The sequence below is a fragment of the Apostichopus japonicus genome, chromosome 7, assembly GCF_037975245.1.
Source record: "Apostichopus japonicus isolate 1M-3 chromosome 7, ASM3797524v1, whole genome shotgun sequence".
NCBI classification, from domain to species: Eukaryota; Metazoa; Echinodermata; class Holothuroidea; order Aspidochirotida; family Stichopodidae; genus Apostichopus; species Apostichopus japonicus.
The window spans coordinates 20,820,326-20,839,015 of record NC_092567.1 but is presented as its reverse complement, the minus strand read 5'-3'; the positions used below and the strand labels follow the sequence as shown (position 1 = coordinate 20,839,015).

Here is an 18,690-nt window from a genome sequence, read left to right as displayed (position 1 = left end):
AGAAAAACTATTTAATTATACAGGGACCGTTATGTCGCAATGAAAGTACGGTTGTATATATCCGCTCATAAAGGGTTAACCATGCATGTGTACCCAAAATTGCTTAAAGGTAGTCAGTATATGCCCCAAATTATAGCACGCTATAATTGCTATAATTTTTTAAAAAGTACTTTCCTGGAGGTCTTTACTCTCCAAATTGTTCTCAGACATTTATAAGGAACACACGATGACTGAATGTCCCATCAGTGAGGAAAATTGAAGGTTCTTATAAAAACAGTTTAAGAATTTTGACCAAAGGTGACCATTTTTTCAATATCTAGCATATTTGCGGCCAATACAGCATACCTTTAAAAGTGACCTTCATGAAATTATTATATTTTTAAAATATTTTCAGAGAACACGATTGGTCTTTTGTTTGTCTTGTTTAAAAATGATAACTCAAAGTATATTTGAAGGGGATTTTCCAAAAATTGTTAAATGTGGATACTTACTCCGAAAGACCACTGTATAGTTGGAAGAGTAAACTCCTCTACATAGCTTAAAAACTATACGTCATATTAACATAAGATAATTAATGCTGCAAACAATTCCCCACAATCCCTTCTTCTGTGTAAGCCCAGGGTTTAGATCCTTACATTTATGTAGAAATAATTTTGCAACAACTTTCAACTTTACTAGAACCAATAAAAGTTGTGATAAGCCCCCCCCCCCCCAAAAAAAAAACAAAAAAAAAACACCCACACCCACATATGATGAAGATGTCTGGTGCATGATCTCAGTTAACCTTCAACATGTCGATGTCTTGGACAAGAGCCGAGGAATAAGCTTTCTCCTGACATCTATAATCTTAGAAGCTACTATACCTACCCTATACCTAAGGATTTTCTCACATCACAAGCACACAATTCCTCTGTGGACCAATGTCTTTTGACTATAACCGTTAAGGAAAAGTTCACGTCTGTTTGTAAATCAAACATACGCACGTTTAATCATAGCCAGGTATATAGTAATAGTCTTGAAGGCAAAATGTCAACAGTTGAACGCTTCAAGGACTGCTAAATACCGGAGAGACGTGGAGATCAACACATTTTACCTCATCCATCTCAAGTGCCATGTCAGTAATTTCTTAATTCCTCTCAGCTGACTCTCTCTCGCTCTGTCTCTCTCCTTGTATGTTTACGCAGAATAATGGTTTTCGCTTGACTTTTCTCGGGTTAAAGATGCTCTCCATTACGCATAGGTATATAATAAGTGAACGTACCAAGGACGTCGTTGTTACAAGATGATGTCATATAAAGTCCAAGTTTAATATTAAAAGAGTGTCTTATTTATAAGTAAGGTGATAATGATGTTACATTTTTACTAGAATTTTTTTTTTTTTACGGAAAACTCGGTGATGATGTCAGTTCAACTGTTAACCTGTGTTGCAGAAGCAAGGGAGTGTGTTATACTGTTGTTAAGTCTACCAGAGTTTTTATTAATGCACTGCCTTTCACAGCTTGTCATTCATTTGTGTATATATTCTTTGTTTTTTTTCCCTGTAAGGTTGTGAAGGAACAAATAAATAAATGAAAAAAATGAAATGAAAGAAAAAAACAGCTGTCGATCGGTAGTGATGACATTAATGACAGGAATGACATTATCTTTCCATTGAGAATTCTTTTTTTTTAAACAAGTGTTGCGGTTCGTTGATGTTTTCTTGTTGAAAAGAGGCAAATTCATGTCAATATGACATCATGTATCAAACTTGTGGTATCAATTTCAGCGAATAAAATGGAAAAAAAAAATATGTAGCTGCAGAAGAGAAATTCCCAACAGGATTAAAGTAATAAATATCTTCATGTCAGACTTTATTACCACAAATTAACAACTGCTAACTGAGAAGTCTTAGGATTAAATATATATAAGAATCATTTGTACCAGATTCGCGAAAGATATATTTTCTCGACATTTCAAAAATTCGTACAGTGAATGTGCTTGCTGTGTCTTTACTATTTGTAAATATATACATGCCTATTTATCTCATCTCTATTTTGATATTCTTTCTGTTTCGGCTTGACAGGGTATTCCACACAGGCTTAACTTCGAAATATCCTTATATAATCCACAACTGATTACCTAGATATGGTAAAGGCTTTTTGGCATAACATTTTACATTGGTACTAGTTCCACGAAACAGTTTATCCCTTTCAGATTTTTCATTGACGCTCGATCCTATCGATCTTATCTCTCAACCGCAACTCAGATATCGGTCAGCACATATTACCTTGTTACGTCTGTTGACCAAGTCATCGCTAATAGAGAAATGAGGAGGCCCACATAATTGATTATTCAAGACAATCCCAAAAGATTGACTAAACGAGTCAACGAAAAGAATCTAACTGACTGACTAAGTAGATAGGCTGCCTATACTACTATTGATGCATAAAGGCGAAAGCTTCACAGGTTATGATAATTAATTTAGAACTGTGCCTAATGTGTCACTCAGTAATTTAACCATTTTACATGTTTAAAAGTTATCACTGTTTTAGGGAGTAATGTAACGTCTACAGCTACTTTGTTAAAAATAATAATAATAATAATAATCGTCATCGTCATCATCATAGTAATAATAAAAACCATATATAGTAATAACAATAATCATAATAATAATCATTATAAACAAATTTTGTTATACATGCAGAAGATATAATTTTCTTCCTCTGTACAACATATACGGTAGAGCAAATTGAATGGCTGTACATTTGCCTTAAGCCATTAATGATAGTAAGTAATATATAGTATTGCGCCTATATGTTAAAGTATTTAGCCATAAGAAGACTATTGTAAAATATTATCAACAAATGTGAACGCCAAAACCGATACTGCATAGATACATGGTTTAACATTATAACCATCCAGTTGTTTCGGTCACAGATTTTGCTACACTTGAAAAGATACTCTCTCTGAGATGTATCATTAGCGATATTGGATTCTAATTTCCCCCTTTTTGTCTCATAATTTTTGCTTTCAGAGTTAACTGAAGTGGACATTATCTATATGCTAAGGTTTGAACACCACCTTTAACTCCTTGAAAAGAAACCCCGGAATTTACTGCTTAATAAAACGTGAACACCAAAGAATTTGAAACAGTGAACTTCGATTCGATTTCCGTAACTTGTTTTTGTTAATATTGATGTTGCCTCCAAGCCTTTCTAAGCTAGGAAGGAATTCGTTTTATATACTTTACTTTAATTTTGTACTTTTACACTTATTAAAATATAGTCTAAAGTGTTGGTTCTTGATACCGTTGAAAACAAGAGATGGATGGTTGCTTCAAATCTCTCGGCATATACATACATGAGCTGAGGTTATTTTCATATCCAAGTTTGGTTAAAAACATTTAGCGGTATGATAATTTCTTCCCATTTCAAGTAAATAAAAGAGACTCCTACTTAGTAAAATGGCGTGTCATCCAACCAAAATTTTAGTTTCGATCAAAATGTTTATACTAGCACGAGAGAAAGTCACAACCAAGTTAGCTTTTTTACGATGAATATTTGGTTCAGATAATAACCACCAAAGATCAATAAAGGGTCAGAAAAATCTAGCATATTCTGACACTTTTATCTGTACAAATTTTCTTTTCTAGTTCCTAGTTTTTTTTTTTATCATATCCAATAAAGTGCACTAATAATATCGCATTTTGGCAAATCATATGTTTCCAGTGACTTGCAACAAATATATATACATATATATATATATATATATATATATATATATATATATATATATATATATATATATATATATATATATATATATATATATTAATGATACCAGCCATACGTTCAGCAAAAGGTTATAACCATAATATTTTGACACACTAATGACCTTCGTCAACCTTTGCGCTAGTCAAATAGTTATACCCAGTTTTCGTTTTGTTTATAATTACATCATTATGGGACGTTAATTGATTATCGACTCTCCATAAACGAGAATATATCCCATTCATGTGATTGTGGATCATTGAAGCAGATTAAAAATTGGGGGCCCACTTATATCCAAGTGGAATCTCTCTATTTCTAATATTTGAATGTGAGTCAGTGTATACAATAAACTGTGTCCTATTACCATTCTAGAGGATTTTACGATTTTGAAATAGAATTCTTTGTTGTATAGTAGAATCAAAATCGATTTCATTAAGTGATAAATTATCTTCTAAGCCAAATTGAACGACTGAAATGAAAGGTTAGGACGAGATTTACGTACTGTGTATATGTTGCATGACTATGACCTACGTCTTTATTAGTGAGCCTAGGCTATATGTATATTAAACCTTTTTAGCTGTGTGGATGTCATTATCGAAATGTTTATTCTTAAACTGTCAAGTGAGAAATTTTCTCATTCAAATGAAATAAAGTTGCATCGGTTTCACCGCGTGTCTGTGTTCCAAACAGTTTTCGATTTTTTTTGTGCTAATTTAACGGATATCAGATTCCTGAAAATAACATTTTAAACAAATATTTATTACATGCCCATTACAAATTATATATCTTTTTCCTTCTTGTTTGAACTAACGGAGATACAGACCCTACAAAGACTTATATCGATCTATGTGATGGAGATAACTATCATGAATAATTTCACCATACAGATAAGAAAAATCTCATTCCATTTGGGAGGTATCATACATTTAGTGTGTCTTCACACACAAGGCCGAACACTTGATCAAGTCGAAATATGACGTCATATGTTTCAAATGTTGGTGCAAGGTGTAAGATCGTTTATTTTCAAAAGAAGTCTCAGGGTATAATATATTTAAGATATCTTTTGATTTTAGAAGAATAAAATAGTACTAAATTGATTCTTTTCTAGTTGAATGATTTTTTTGGTTGAAGAATATTGTAACCGAGCACATATTTCCAAACTAATACGTACTTACATATTGGTGACGGGCTTTGAGATATATCGACGTGTATAAAGTACTCCCTTTTTCTTGTATTTGAAGATGTCAACTTTGTTACGAGCTCCTTTCTGTCGGTAGATTTCAATCTAGCGAGATGAAACCTTTTTTGATGGTATCGGCCTGAGGGTGGATCATAGGGTGCGTCGGGAGGGGGAGGGGGGGGGCTTAGTTGGTTCAAGATGAAGTTACAAATGTAATCCTTTATGATTAAATTCAGTTAGTGTAAGCTCAGGTAACCTATGATTTCATGTTTTTTTCTTCAAATTCCTAAACTTTGATTTCTATTAAATGTATATAATACACATGGTATCCATATCCTTACGGGAGAAAATGTACTCACATTCAGTAATAAGAAATTAACTAATGTTCCTGTAAATTCGACAATTGGACGTGACGTACGACTTACTTCAAGAGAATGCTCTTTGCAGCAGATTTCAATCAAGTGAACCATAACAGGCGCGTATCCAGGATTTTCAAACCCAGGGGGCGCGAATTACTATCTAAGCGGAGCGCCACCATCGGTTGGCGCGCAGCGTACAAGAAAATTTCTTGTTTTGAAACCCCCCAGATCACCGGAAACGGCACTTCTCGGGCTTGAAATGACCAACCAGATGTACACTTTTTGCCTGAGAACCAAGTATTTCCTAATAGTTTTTTTTCCATCCATAACCTTTTTGAAGATTGTCAACCCGGCACACATCATGTTCGACCTGATCGCATCTCCTGTGGGTCTTTGCTTTTGTAGGTGATTCTACGTCGCGGCCCACAATACCCGTCAGCCCCACTTTTCAAGGTTTTAAGCCCCATATTTGTTCAGAATTTGAAAATTCACATTTCTCGTGAATAAACTCACTTCAAAACATACCCATAGTGTTATACAAAATTTCATCTATGGACAACCAATATAGAAAAAACTTCCTTCAACCCCTAACAGACCGGTCAAAATTGCACGAGTAGAGGGAAGTGTGATGTAGAATGTTGGTCAGAAATTTTCGAAAATTCAGACACAGTTAATTTATTGTTGTACAAATATTAAAACCTGTTATAACGCCTATTATAAAACTTGGTTGAAGGAAATGAAAAAATAGCAGATATTTCCGAAACCGAACACTACACACATAGGCGTAGGAGGCGCGGCGGCAGTGGCGGAGCTAGGGGTATTGGTCAGGAGTGGCGAGAATGGTCTGAAGGGGCGCTTTCGACACTATCTAAGCGGAGCGCCACCACTGGTTGGCGCGTAGCGTACAGAAAATTTTTGAGTAAAGATACTCCCTAGATCGCCGGAAATGACCCTTTCGGGCCTGGCTAATTTGCAGATAAACGAAGAATAAGGTGTCATCGCCAAATTACACCAACAAAATGTGACAAATGTCAATAAGTAGGTGAGAGCGCAATAAAAAAGTCAATTATCTAGATAAGTAAAAAGTGGTAAAGAGCTGAAAAAGGCGCCAGCAGTCCATTTGAGTCCGTCAGGGGGGCATCCGCCCCCCTGACCATATGGACGCTCCGCCACTGCGCGGCGGGGGTGCAGGCCCTAATTCGCCATTACTAATGTAAAAGAGAGTTTTGACATAATTGGACCTCGGTGCTTTTAATGCATCTACATGAGACATGTCGTTGTTTACATTAGCATCCCGCGGTATACTGCGCAATTTGAACGGACCGTACGGTACATGATTGCATGCGATGTAATAACCGATGCTTGCTTATATGATATTGACAATTGAAAATATGATATTGAAAATTTTTGGTTATTTTTTCAGGCAAGTCGGACAATTTTGAGGCTTTTCATCCTGGAACGCCATTTTCATGCTCACTGATATGATGTGATATCTGCTGTTTGCGTTACAAATTCGAACAGGCGCGTAGCGAGGAATTTGCCATAGGTTGGCGCGAAGCGTACAAGCAAATTTTGGCCGAAAATGTCTCCCAGATCGCTGGAAATGACACTTCCCAGGCCTTATAAGTTGCCTCTAAGCATTTTCTATTTTGAAATTACTTAGCGATATCATTTAAAAAAATGCTGAATGGGGGGGGGGGGCGGGCGGTCGCCCCCATCCCAAAATGAGTCATGTTCCCCGACGACACGGTCGAGTTCGAGAACAGCCACAGTTGGTTTCATAGCACAATTCTACACACGCGTTATGATAGACCATATACAGGGGCGTATCCAGGGGGGGCGCAACAGGCGCGCGCCCCCCCTATTGGCCGTCACCAAAAAAAAAAAAAGTTTAGCAAAAACAAAAGAAAAAAAAAAAATTTATGACGACCTTTATGTGAGATGTCGGTGATCGCTCAACCCCCCCCCCCCCCTCCCGTATGCTTTATTTTTTGTTTGCCAAAAAAAGGTTCTGGCGAAGTTCGGCGGCATAATAGTTTTAGAAACATAGATGGTAATTGTGTTTGTATTATCACTATAAACACTAAATGACATGCCAGCCATACTAAATTGTGCATTTTGTGTCCATATTTACTGGAAATGTTGCTTATTATTAAGGTCGAAAAATGGATCACATATGGCCATGGGCGGCGATCCTGGGTGGAGGGGGGATATATCCCCCCATGAAAATGGGTGGAGGGGATGTAATGCACCATATCCCCCCCCCCCCCACCAAATGCCAGGGATAAGAATATTTTCATGCCTACATTTATGCATCTTCGTTAATGTACGGCTCTTTTTTAGCTTCATTTCTCGCCTACCATAAACGCAGTGCGATCTTTTCAAATAAAGCGTCTTTATAAAGCAAAAATAGTTGACTGTAGGCTTCATTGGCCCTATAACAACAAAATGTATTATTGCGCCCACGGTATTGATATAGTACATATATGCACCCTCATAGTATTCATATAGGCCCTATAGTAGGCCTACACACGTACATGTTCCCTCGAACAGCTGAGAATCTCATGTAACCATGCAGGGTAATGCTTAATACACGTTTCACCTGGATGCCCTAGCAATCGGTACCTAGGAATGTAACTATGTGTAATTGTGTATTGCATGTGTATAGGCCTATAATAGCCTGCATGAGGCCATTTTCTTCATCGAATAATATAACAGAGCTCTCGAACATTCTAACGTTGCGCCTCAAACAAGATTGACAGGGGCAATTTTCCCAAAATAACACCCGAAATTAAAAAAAAAAGTATTTTGGATCCTGATTATGAGATATTTCGGACATGACATCCCTATTTTAAAGTTGGGTATATGCCGCTTGGAAACCTCGGGAAGTGCCGTTTCCGGCCATCTAGAGGGTTTGTTAATCCCAAAATTTTCTTGTACGCTTCGCGCCAACTCATGGTGGCGCTACGCTTAGATAGTCAACAAGGTCATATCCCCCCCCCCCACTCGGAAGTACGGATCGCCGCCCATGCATATGACACCATTTTGCATTTCAGCCCTTCTTTGAAAGCAAAAATTGTACACCCCTCCCCTTAGACCCATCCCCCAGGACGGCGATCATTCATGCCTGGCGCCCCCCCTATTGGAAAATCCTGGATACGCCCCTGCATATATAGTATATATATAGATCATTAGTGAGAGAGGAAAATGGAAACGTCAAAAAATGGAGTTGTCGGTGTAAGGGGTAGGGTGAGTCACACTTTTACGAAATCATTGATCCGTCACTGGCTACTCTTTAGCGCTGTAATGATGTCACTGTTCTTCTTTCTCTTCCCGATGTCTTCGCGTTTTGCTTTTACTCCCTCTTTTTCTCCTTTTTCTCTCTTTCTTCTTTTTTCTTTTCCCTTCCTTCCTCTCCTCCTCCTCTTTTTTCCCCTCTTTTTTCCTTTTTTCTTCTCTTTTTTTTCTCTTCTCTTTTTCTTACCCGGGGGGCGCGCGCCCCCAACGCCCCCCCCCTGGATACGCACCTGCATAACGAAACTTAATGAGTCGAGCGAGAAAGGAGGGCGGGCATGACTTGATAAAATGTGAAACCCATTAAGTTTACTGTCAGGTATATACTGTCTATCTAGAATGTCCATTACGTTCACAATGCGTTCTTAATTTCAAAACTTAATGAAACCTCTAATTAAGGTATAGGATACAAGTAATGTCAACCATTCCTTTAGGGGAAAATTTACTCACCTTATAAGTAACAAAGATAACCAAATGCTCTTGTAAGATTTCAACATATAACATAAGATAACATTTGGTAGCCAGTCGAAAGAGACCAAAAGAAAAGGAAAATCGAAGTTGAAAACCCTTAGAGACAAAAACCAGCAGAGCTACTTAAAAATCGAGAAAGAAATAACGATAGTTAGGCCCCCTTATCGATTCCTAAACCCTTCAAGAAAGGGATGTGATCGGTGAGGGATGGTAATACGAAACGTTGACCAATGAAAAGAGGTGAATAATAGGTCTACTTCCTGTTTGTATACCCGGAAAACGTCACGATAACTAAACCTTTGTAGCTAATTAATGCTTGGACAATTGAATCAATCCGATGACCAATACAAAACGACGTAATGCTGGCGAGAAAAGTGCCAAGCCAGATACGATACATTATGGCGAGATGTAAACCGTATTCCGTAAACGAGGTCACCTTACCCTTTGCCAAAAAAATATCTATATATCTCACTTGACGTAATTGAAGGAAATGGTTGATGTTGTTTGTTGTTATTCCGTAGACTCACTGCTAGTCAGTGTTGCGAAGAAACATTTCTGACATTTTTATGGCTGTGATATTACAGATTGGGGGCTTTTAATACACTGACACGTATATGAATTTAGATAGATAGATATATAGATAGATAGATAGATAGAGATAGATAGATAGATAGGTAGATATATATACAGATAGATAGATAGATATTCATTGTTATATTTTTGCTGCATAGAGTGTAAACTAAAGTGCAAAATATAATATTTTTAGTTTAATAAACGTACGGTGTTATACATATAATTGTGACATTTGAAACAACAGATTAGGGGTTTACTTTAGCTTAGCCTCAAAAATTTGATTTAGCAAATTCAATAGATATGTTGATGAATGCTAATCATATTTTTAAAGTACAAACATATGTCTTCATTTAACGATACTACTATTGCTATAGGCTATAGTCTTGTTTAACATTGTTGGAAACAATTTAGACTGTTAATGTACCGCGTTGTGTTTTAAACCTGTTACCTTGGCCAAATTTATTTCGCCTGCCTATATCCTAAGACTTCCCTAATACCTCAGCTGCATGTGTTGCTTTTTAACCTTCACGTACTTACATACACGCAAGCACAGATAAGAGGCCAAAGGGAACGAAAAATACTCCAATAAAAAGCTCGAAAATTTTAAAGAAAAAAATGCCGATATATCACCTAATCTCTACATTATAATTTACGAATAATAGTTTAAATTCTTCTCAAGACGATTCAACAATTTTATGCCCCCCCCCCCAAAAAAAGGGGGGGGAAAACACATAACGTTGGGTTTCCCTTGTTGTTGCATGAGGAAATTATTCATCAAAATGGTGGAATAGAAGTTGATGCTTTTGATTCTTCATATATATATATATATATATTGTCAAGCTTGTACCTTTCTACGTTCGCGGTGGACTTTGAACGTGGTGTCATCACTCTTAGCCCTAATAGCAAAGTAAGCTTAGATAGCACGCAGTTAGCCAATCAATAATGTGTCAAGTTGATAAATTTGTGTAAGTAAGCGATTTTCGCTGAAAGATACTGCGGTATTCCATTTAGATGTTTGATTCGTTAACAAGACATACTTTAAGTACAATCACAAGTCCATCTCTAAAATTAACCTCTCTTTTCTTTTCTTATCTTTCATGCATTGAGGCAAAATTTATGTAAACTTGGTGCAATAGTATAATAATTGTTATTTTATTTCAGTCATATTTTTTACACATCACCATCGATACCATAATTTTTATTGCTAGATATCAAATAGAATAAATGCTCTCTTTTTTATACAAATTAAACATAACAAGTTTTTTATAATATTATTTTTTTTTGTTAGAAGTTTTACTTATAATGGTGTAATAACTCCTTTTCAAATGAGCCGGCACCATGATGGCTGTAACTATTCGAGTTTTTTGTGTTTTTTGGGGGTGGAAATTTAAACCAGTTTTAATGGTCATTATTGAGAACTGTTTATGTGTCCTTGTATGCACAACCACTAAAAGCGAATTTGTTAAGATAATCTTTGCAATAATGAAGGCGAAGTTTGGAAAAGGAAAGCTGAAGAGAACAGTCGGGATTTTATGGTCAATAAAGTCAAACTGTGAGGAATGACAATAAAAAAGAATAAAATATAGGATCTACATTTGTTCCAAAATGGGTATGAATTTTACTTCTGTGTCCATAAATAAAATATAATGATTGTGACAATAGTGAACCACATACATATGCAGCATATTTTTATCACTTGTTTTTACAATCACCGAAATTATTATCGAGCAGATTAGATGGCAATTTCGGGAGACAGACAAAGCATAAGTACTTTGTATTATTATTGAAAGTAAAATTATAATGGGAGAATAAAAAATCCATTACCTAAAAGATGTATAGAAATTATCACAAGATCGGTTTTTGACTGACCTTTGTATTATATCATTGATTTAATTAACCATTACAGTTTGCCTTTTTTGTTTTGTTTTAAATTTTCAACAGAACTTAATTAACAGATATTATATATATATATATATATATATATATATATACATATAGGCTATATATATATAGGCTATATATATATATATATAGGCTATATATAGGCTATATATATAGGCTATATATATAGCCTATATATATATATTTATATATATATATATTTATATATATGCTATATGCTGTTTATATATGCTGTCCCTTTATCATTCTTTCCAAATTCATTGTCGCATAGCGTATTTTTTTTAATGGATTCATCATACGGATTTTTTTTTTGATCTATTCAACACAGGGTAGCTATGGCATTTACCAAGTAGATTGATCTAGTACTTGAATATTGCCTAGAAGTCTTATCAGTTATTCTTCCATCGAAATGATTTGCAAGTGTTGCTTTCTTATTAAGCTGCGAGTTTTGAAGACTGTGAACGTTTACGTTATACTTCAATGATTTTTCTTCTTCGAAGGTATCCTTTTCCACGTCCTCATCAATTTAAAAGGATTGACTTAATTAAGTTTAATATATTGGCTACGATATGAAATTATTAACAGAAAAACCCCGTATGTTTTTTTAGGAGGTGTATTAATTTCACGTTTCGAAATGTTATTGTAAACAATTGGAGGTATACAATTTTGTGAAGAAATAAATTACAAATTCATATACAAAGCAATAAATGACAACTGACGGAAAAAAAAAATCGTAAAAAGGAAATTGAGCAAATGACGAATACGGGAACGCGGTTTTCTTTTAAGACTATTTAAAGTAATTGTGGTTTCAATATGGATGAAATAGTTTTGTTATGCACATTTTTGCTGACAAGAATAGGCTATTAGCATACTACATTGTGTACTGCTATTACTGACATAATTAGTGTACATGCTAATACATCGATGCACTTGCTGACAAGAATAGGCCATAGTAGCCTACTACAATGTATACTGCTATACTTCTACCAATACTGACATGGTTACTGTATATGCTAATACAACGATGTACTTGCTGACAAGAATAGGCTAGTAGCCTACTACATTGTATACTGCTATACTTCTACCAATACTGACATGGTTACTGTATATGCTAATACAACGATGTACTTGCTGACAAGAATAGGCTAGTAGCCTACTACAATGTATACTGCTATACTTCTATCAATACTGACATGGTTACTGTATATGCTAATGCAACGATGTACTTGCTGACAAGAATAGGCTAGTAGCCTACTACAATGTTTACTGCTATAGTATAAGCTATACCTCTAATATTATTGATGTTAATGCTATACTATATTATGCTATACTATGCTGATAATAGAATGCTATTGCTGCACTAACTGGGCACGATACCATTGATAGCAGGAAGTTGTGATATTGCTCTGCAAAGCTATGCGTCTAATTACATTAATGTTAACGTTATAAATACTATATAAATGCTATGATATGCTATGCTATACACTAACTGGTGTTACATATATGGCCAATGTTACTGAGATAAGCAATGGAACTATCCTGCAAAGCTGTGCGTCTAAAGTTCCGACTGATGCTAGTATGCTATTAATGCTATATAGTAAATGCCATATGTTATGCTATACTGTTCATGCAATATGTTATGCTATATTACAATTGTTGGTGTTACTGATATTACCATTGCCACTGGGACTCAGAGTTTACAAGTTGTTAATATTCTCGTGCCCATCTTGAATGACTTTTCTTTAAGGTACTATTGTCTGATTGTCACTGACATTAATGAAAGACGTCACATCATCTCCTTTAACATAAAATATTCGAAAAAAAATGTTTATTATTTAAGAAATTAGTATAACTGAGTCGGCTAAACTAAACCATGAGCACTCCACAATTGACAACATCGGGGTTCAGTAATGATAACCGCACTATTATTAATGTATTTTTACTACCATTTTAGTAATTTACTTTTCGTTAGGACTTAATTTCCATTAGACCTTTAGACCAAAAAGTGACTTAGATCGATGTTCCTTTTGTTGCTTCTCCAAATGATACTATTCTGTCGACTCAAGAAATAACAGGAAAACATTCATATTGAAATTTAATGAATATTTCGTTATACAACGAGAGAACCTTCTTCATTCATAAAAGGTATTAAAGAATTAAAAAATGGGAAAACACCGAGATTACCCTTGCGGTATATATATGCCGGTCGTTAATTACCATTCGCAATTAAGCTTTCTTGAGAACTATAAATAGCCATGTCGGATTAAAGTACTGTCTGCTGAGACTGATGACGTCATTGATACGTATGTTTCTGATGTAAATGGAATGTATAATGTTCCGCTTAACTTACAAACATGTACTGATTGCGTGATATACCATGACTTTTCATTTCCGATTAAATAATAGGCAAAGTGCTTAATGAGAAATTGTATTCTTTCTTCACGACTATTGTATTTCTAAAAATGTTTTTTTTTTCAAATTCCAAAACAAGGTCTTTGAAATAGATCTTACAATTATACGAGAATGGGGAGAAACAATGACAATTTTTTTTGTTAATTCATTATAATGCAAACAATACAATCTTTTTCATATTATGATGGATATTTACAATAATTTTAAACTCACTTGATCCTTACATCAAGAATTTAAAAAAAAAAGTCATTACAACCATCAACGATCAACCATTAACCATCAACTATTAACCATCAAAAATTAACCATTAACCATCTACGATCATCCATCAACCATCAACAATCAACCATCCACCATACACCATCCACCATCCACCATCCACCATCCAACATCCACCATCAACCATCAACCAACAACAAATAGTATGTCCTTTCCTTTTTGTTTCATGTGAACGTTGGTTCAGTACATGCCAATACATGCAATGGCATGCATTCTTCTCGTTAAATGGCATTACAGCACAAGGAATATGTAAATATTACAATGATACTCGACAAACAATATTCCATCCGAATAATTTTAGACAGATGTAGCATAACCCCCTCCCTTCCCCCAGAATAAGATAACCCCCTCCCAAATCAGTACGTACTTAACAGTTCTATATGATTGATCAAGGGGTGTTTGTTATATCCTATATAAATAGGGTGTTATGTTGAGCTATATGCTGGTAAATCGCCATCTTAACCATAAGCGAATACGGCATGGATAGCCTACCCGATATATCCGCCACTCAACCGTACCGTATCGGTACAATGAATACATGAAAATAAGTACTATATATATGAATTATAAATACTTGATATCATAAGAACCAAAAGAAATAAAAGAGGCATCAACAGAACTCAAAAGTTTGAAGGACAAAAAAAAGGGTTCTAATGACTATTTTCAAGTTATAAATCCTTTCACCTCAAATCTTGCTACTTTCTGTACTAGGTAAAAGTAATGCATTTCTTGGACGTTGTCAGGAGATGTCAACGGCCTTACAAACACATCTAAATTATTAAATTTTGACATTTTATCATCATTATGAATTTAGTGTAAATAAAAACCCGTTTTTCACACAATCTAATACCGTAGAAATTCCCAAATGTGAGAGAAATTTAAAGAACTATATAGTCTTATTTCTGTATAGTGATTTTCATTGGACGGACTACTTTTCAAAGACTTATTTACATTTCTGATATTTAAATAGAATATTTTGCATGATTCGTGCTAGTGGGGTTTTTTTTCGTTTATCGATACAACCGACGCCTAGTATACGAAAGACGAAATGCAGAAAATACCCTTGTATTATACAGATGCACCGTAATACAAATATAGTACATATGTATGTAATCTAGTTCTATTACAGATGTAATACAAATGTGGTAGCTGTGTAATACAGATGTAATACAAATATAGAACATATGTAGTCTAGTTGTATTACAGATGTAATACAAATGTGATAGCTATGTAATACATATGTTATACAAATATAGTACATATGTAGTCTAGTTGTATTACATATGTAATACCAATGTGGTAGTTATGTAATACATATGTTATACAAATATAGTACATATGTAATATAGTTGTATTACAGATAAAATACAAATGTGGTAGCTATGTAATACAGATGTAATACAAATAAAGTACATATGTATGTAATCTAGTTCTATTACAGATGTAATACAAATGTGGTAGCTGTGTAATACAGATGTAATACAAATAAAGTACATATGTAATCTAATTGTATTACAAATGTAATACAAATGTAGTAGATATGTAATACAGATAATGTCATCGTTGCCGATGTGTGATATTTGCTTAGCGTGACCAAATGGAAATTTCCGCTTGGTCGAGGTCGGGCAGAGGTCAATACTGCCCATTTACTAGTTGCCTTTTATATCCACCTCGATTTGCATACTTATGTAATCGATGCACAATTACGTAATCGATGTATAATTGCGTATTTTGTGGTGCACATGCTTCATTCCTCTCCTGGCTCAGAGAGGCGTCGCATGTGTTCCTGTAGCACTGTTCCTTAGTATGTAAGTATTCTAATTGTTTTATATAAGTATTAAGGGGCTTGATATTGTAATTGTATATCTCTTTTAATATCGCATTATAGATATTTGCCTTTAATGTGATGTTGCTGCAGGCTCGTGCCTGTTATTTATTATTGCCTTTTTACTGTGTATTTGTTGTTTGCTTATTTGTAAGAGTATCTGGAGTAGAAAATATCGCCAGAGGTTATTACTTTGTTGGTGTTCTGTACATTCTCCAGAAAGCCGCCGTTAACCCCAGAAAGCCGCCGTAAACCCCAGAAAGCCGCCGTTAATCCCTGTAAACCCCTGTACACCGCAGTTTGTCGTGCTGTTGGTTTTGCCCGGTAACGATTGTAAGTTAATTATCAAGAATGTATTTGTCGCCAATCTTTTTCTCTGTCTTGTTTCATGTTACCAAATGTTATTTGTTATACTTCTTCCTTTTTGTGCATTGTTTTATAAGAAGAAATATGATGCATTATTATGTTATTATTATGTTATTATTATGTTATTATTGATTTGTTCAATTCATGTGTTTATTTCACCAATGTTTGTATATTGATGTATTGATATCTTTACTTTCTAGTTTTCACCGTGGTCTTGTTCAAACCACGCGTGTGAATAAATGGGCTAAAACATACAACAACCTTGTTCAGCTTCATTGAGCGTCGTCTCGGTGACAGTGAAAAAATCGTTGGGTATCGACAACCGGAAGTCCTGCATATCCTTACGCCGTCCGGTATCTGGCCGTCGCTTCTTATTCACCTATTCCTGTCGTCTATAAGCCTACCAATTCCTGTCGTATAAAAGCTCACCATCGTATTCCAGTGACAGAAATAGTGTACCACGTGCCTGATTCCCGTAGCACCAATGTACTCGTCGTCAGCCTGCTGACTCATGGAAGACCTGAAGACTCCCAGGACTTCTGCTAAGAGGGCTGTTACGACGCAGATTAATCGTGTCAGGCAGTATATCGCGGAAGGTAACGTGGACATTAACATTCATGTAATTTTATTGAAAGATCTTTTCGAAGTGTTTACGTTGGCTCACGACAAGTACCACGAGACGCTTACTGATGAGAAGGATATTGACGAGAGCGACGACTATTTCTGTGACAAGCAGAAAGATTATATTTCCGCTTTAAATCTAGTTAAAGATGCATTGAGTTCTGCTGAAGTAAAACGTGAGGATCAATCCCTTAAGGATAATCCAAATGCAGATTTATCTCGTAAAGAATTTCTACATTTATTGAATTTACCTAAGGTAGAGCTGCAAATATTTCATGGTAACCCATTACATTATCATCAATTCATCAGGGCTTTCGAGGCCAATGTTGATAGGGTATGTGACGACAACGATTTAAAGTTGTCTAGGTTAATGCAGTATACGTCGGGCTCTGCTAAAGAGGCCATTAGGAGTTGCCAGTTAGTTGGAGCGTAGTAGTAGCGGTTATGCTAAAGCCATTTCCATATTAGAAAACCGGTTTGGAAACTCGCACCTAGTCACTGAGCGTTTAATACGCGAGTTAAGATTTGGTAAACAAGTTAGACTGCCGCAAGACATACAACAGTTAGCTGATGATATGCAAAATGCATTCCTTGTACTTTCAGAGTTAAAAACTTTGAAGGAGGTTGATTCTCAAGCAGTCTTAATCGAAATAGTTGCCAGGTTTCCTAACTATGTGCAGTTGAGATGGAAAAAATTTGCATTGAAGGCCAAACGGGCCGATGGTTGTTATCCAGGGTTTAAAGAATTCATTGAATTCGCAGGTGAAATCGCCAGTGAGGTAAATGACCCAGTTTATGGCGACGTGTATCTCAAGCGTTCAGATAAGTGTAAACGTGAACAAAGAAGTACTTCTAGCAGCTATTCTATCTCTTTGTCTAAGTCCAATACGTATACTGGTGAAGGTGCCCAGGCAGCAAAACCTGGAATGTACGCTAGGGCTGAACCTCCTTGTGTACTATGTGAACAATCACACCGTCTGTGGCATTGTGATAAGTTTAAACAATTGCGCCCCAGAGAGAGATTGACTGTTGTAATTAAGCATAAGTTGTGTCATAACTGCCTTCGTGCCTCTCATAACACTAGTGATTGTGGCAAGCGCTCTGTTTGTAGTGTGCGAGGTTGTGGTAGGAAACATACCATGTACATTCATTGTGATGATAATACTGTAAATTCTTCACCTGATATTGAGGTTTCTAATGCTAGCTTCTCTCGTAGCAAAAGTACACATATGCCTTTAGTTCAGGCCACCGTGAACAGTTTGTGTGACGCATTTGTATTGTTAGATAGTGCATCCAGTAATTCCTTTTGTTCCCGTGCATTGGTCAACCAATTAGGAATCACTGGTAACTCTTATCAATTTGAGCTTAGAACGTTGAACTCGTCAGGTATTCAGCAATCCGAAATGGTAGACCTGTCTTTGTCTTCTAAATCGGGTGAAATCTTAAAATTATCTGCCGTTTACGTAGTTGACGAAATACCAGTTAAGAATTCTATGGTCGATCTGGAATGTTATTCCCATCTCAGTGGTATCGGTCCCCTACCTGCTTATCAAAGTGCTGATATTACAGTAGACATTCTCGTAGGTCAAGATAATTCTGAAGCACTTGTGCCGTTGGAGGTTAGGCGGGGTGGTCCAGGGGAGCTCTTTGCGGTACGTT

At 35.7% G+C, this 18,690-nt stretch overlaps 2 protein-coding genes across 2 annotated transcripts in view; one reads left to right on the top strand and one right to left on the bottom strand.

The window, feature by feature from the left end:
• LOC139969679 (transmembrane protein 183-like) overlaps positions 1–18,690 on the top strand; it is a 148,007-nt gene that overhangs the window by 30,954 nt on the left and 98,363 nt on the right. The gene's annotated exons all lie outside the window — the stretch shown is intronic.
• Positions 1–18,690, bottom strand: part of LOC139969684 (uncharacterized) — an 81,991-nt gene that overhangs the window by 48,531 nt on the left and 14,770 nt on the right. The window lies entirely within an intron of this gene.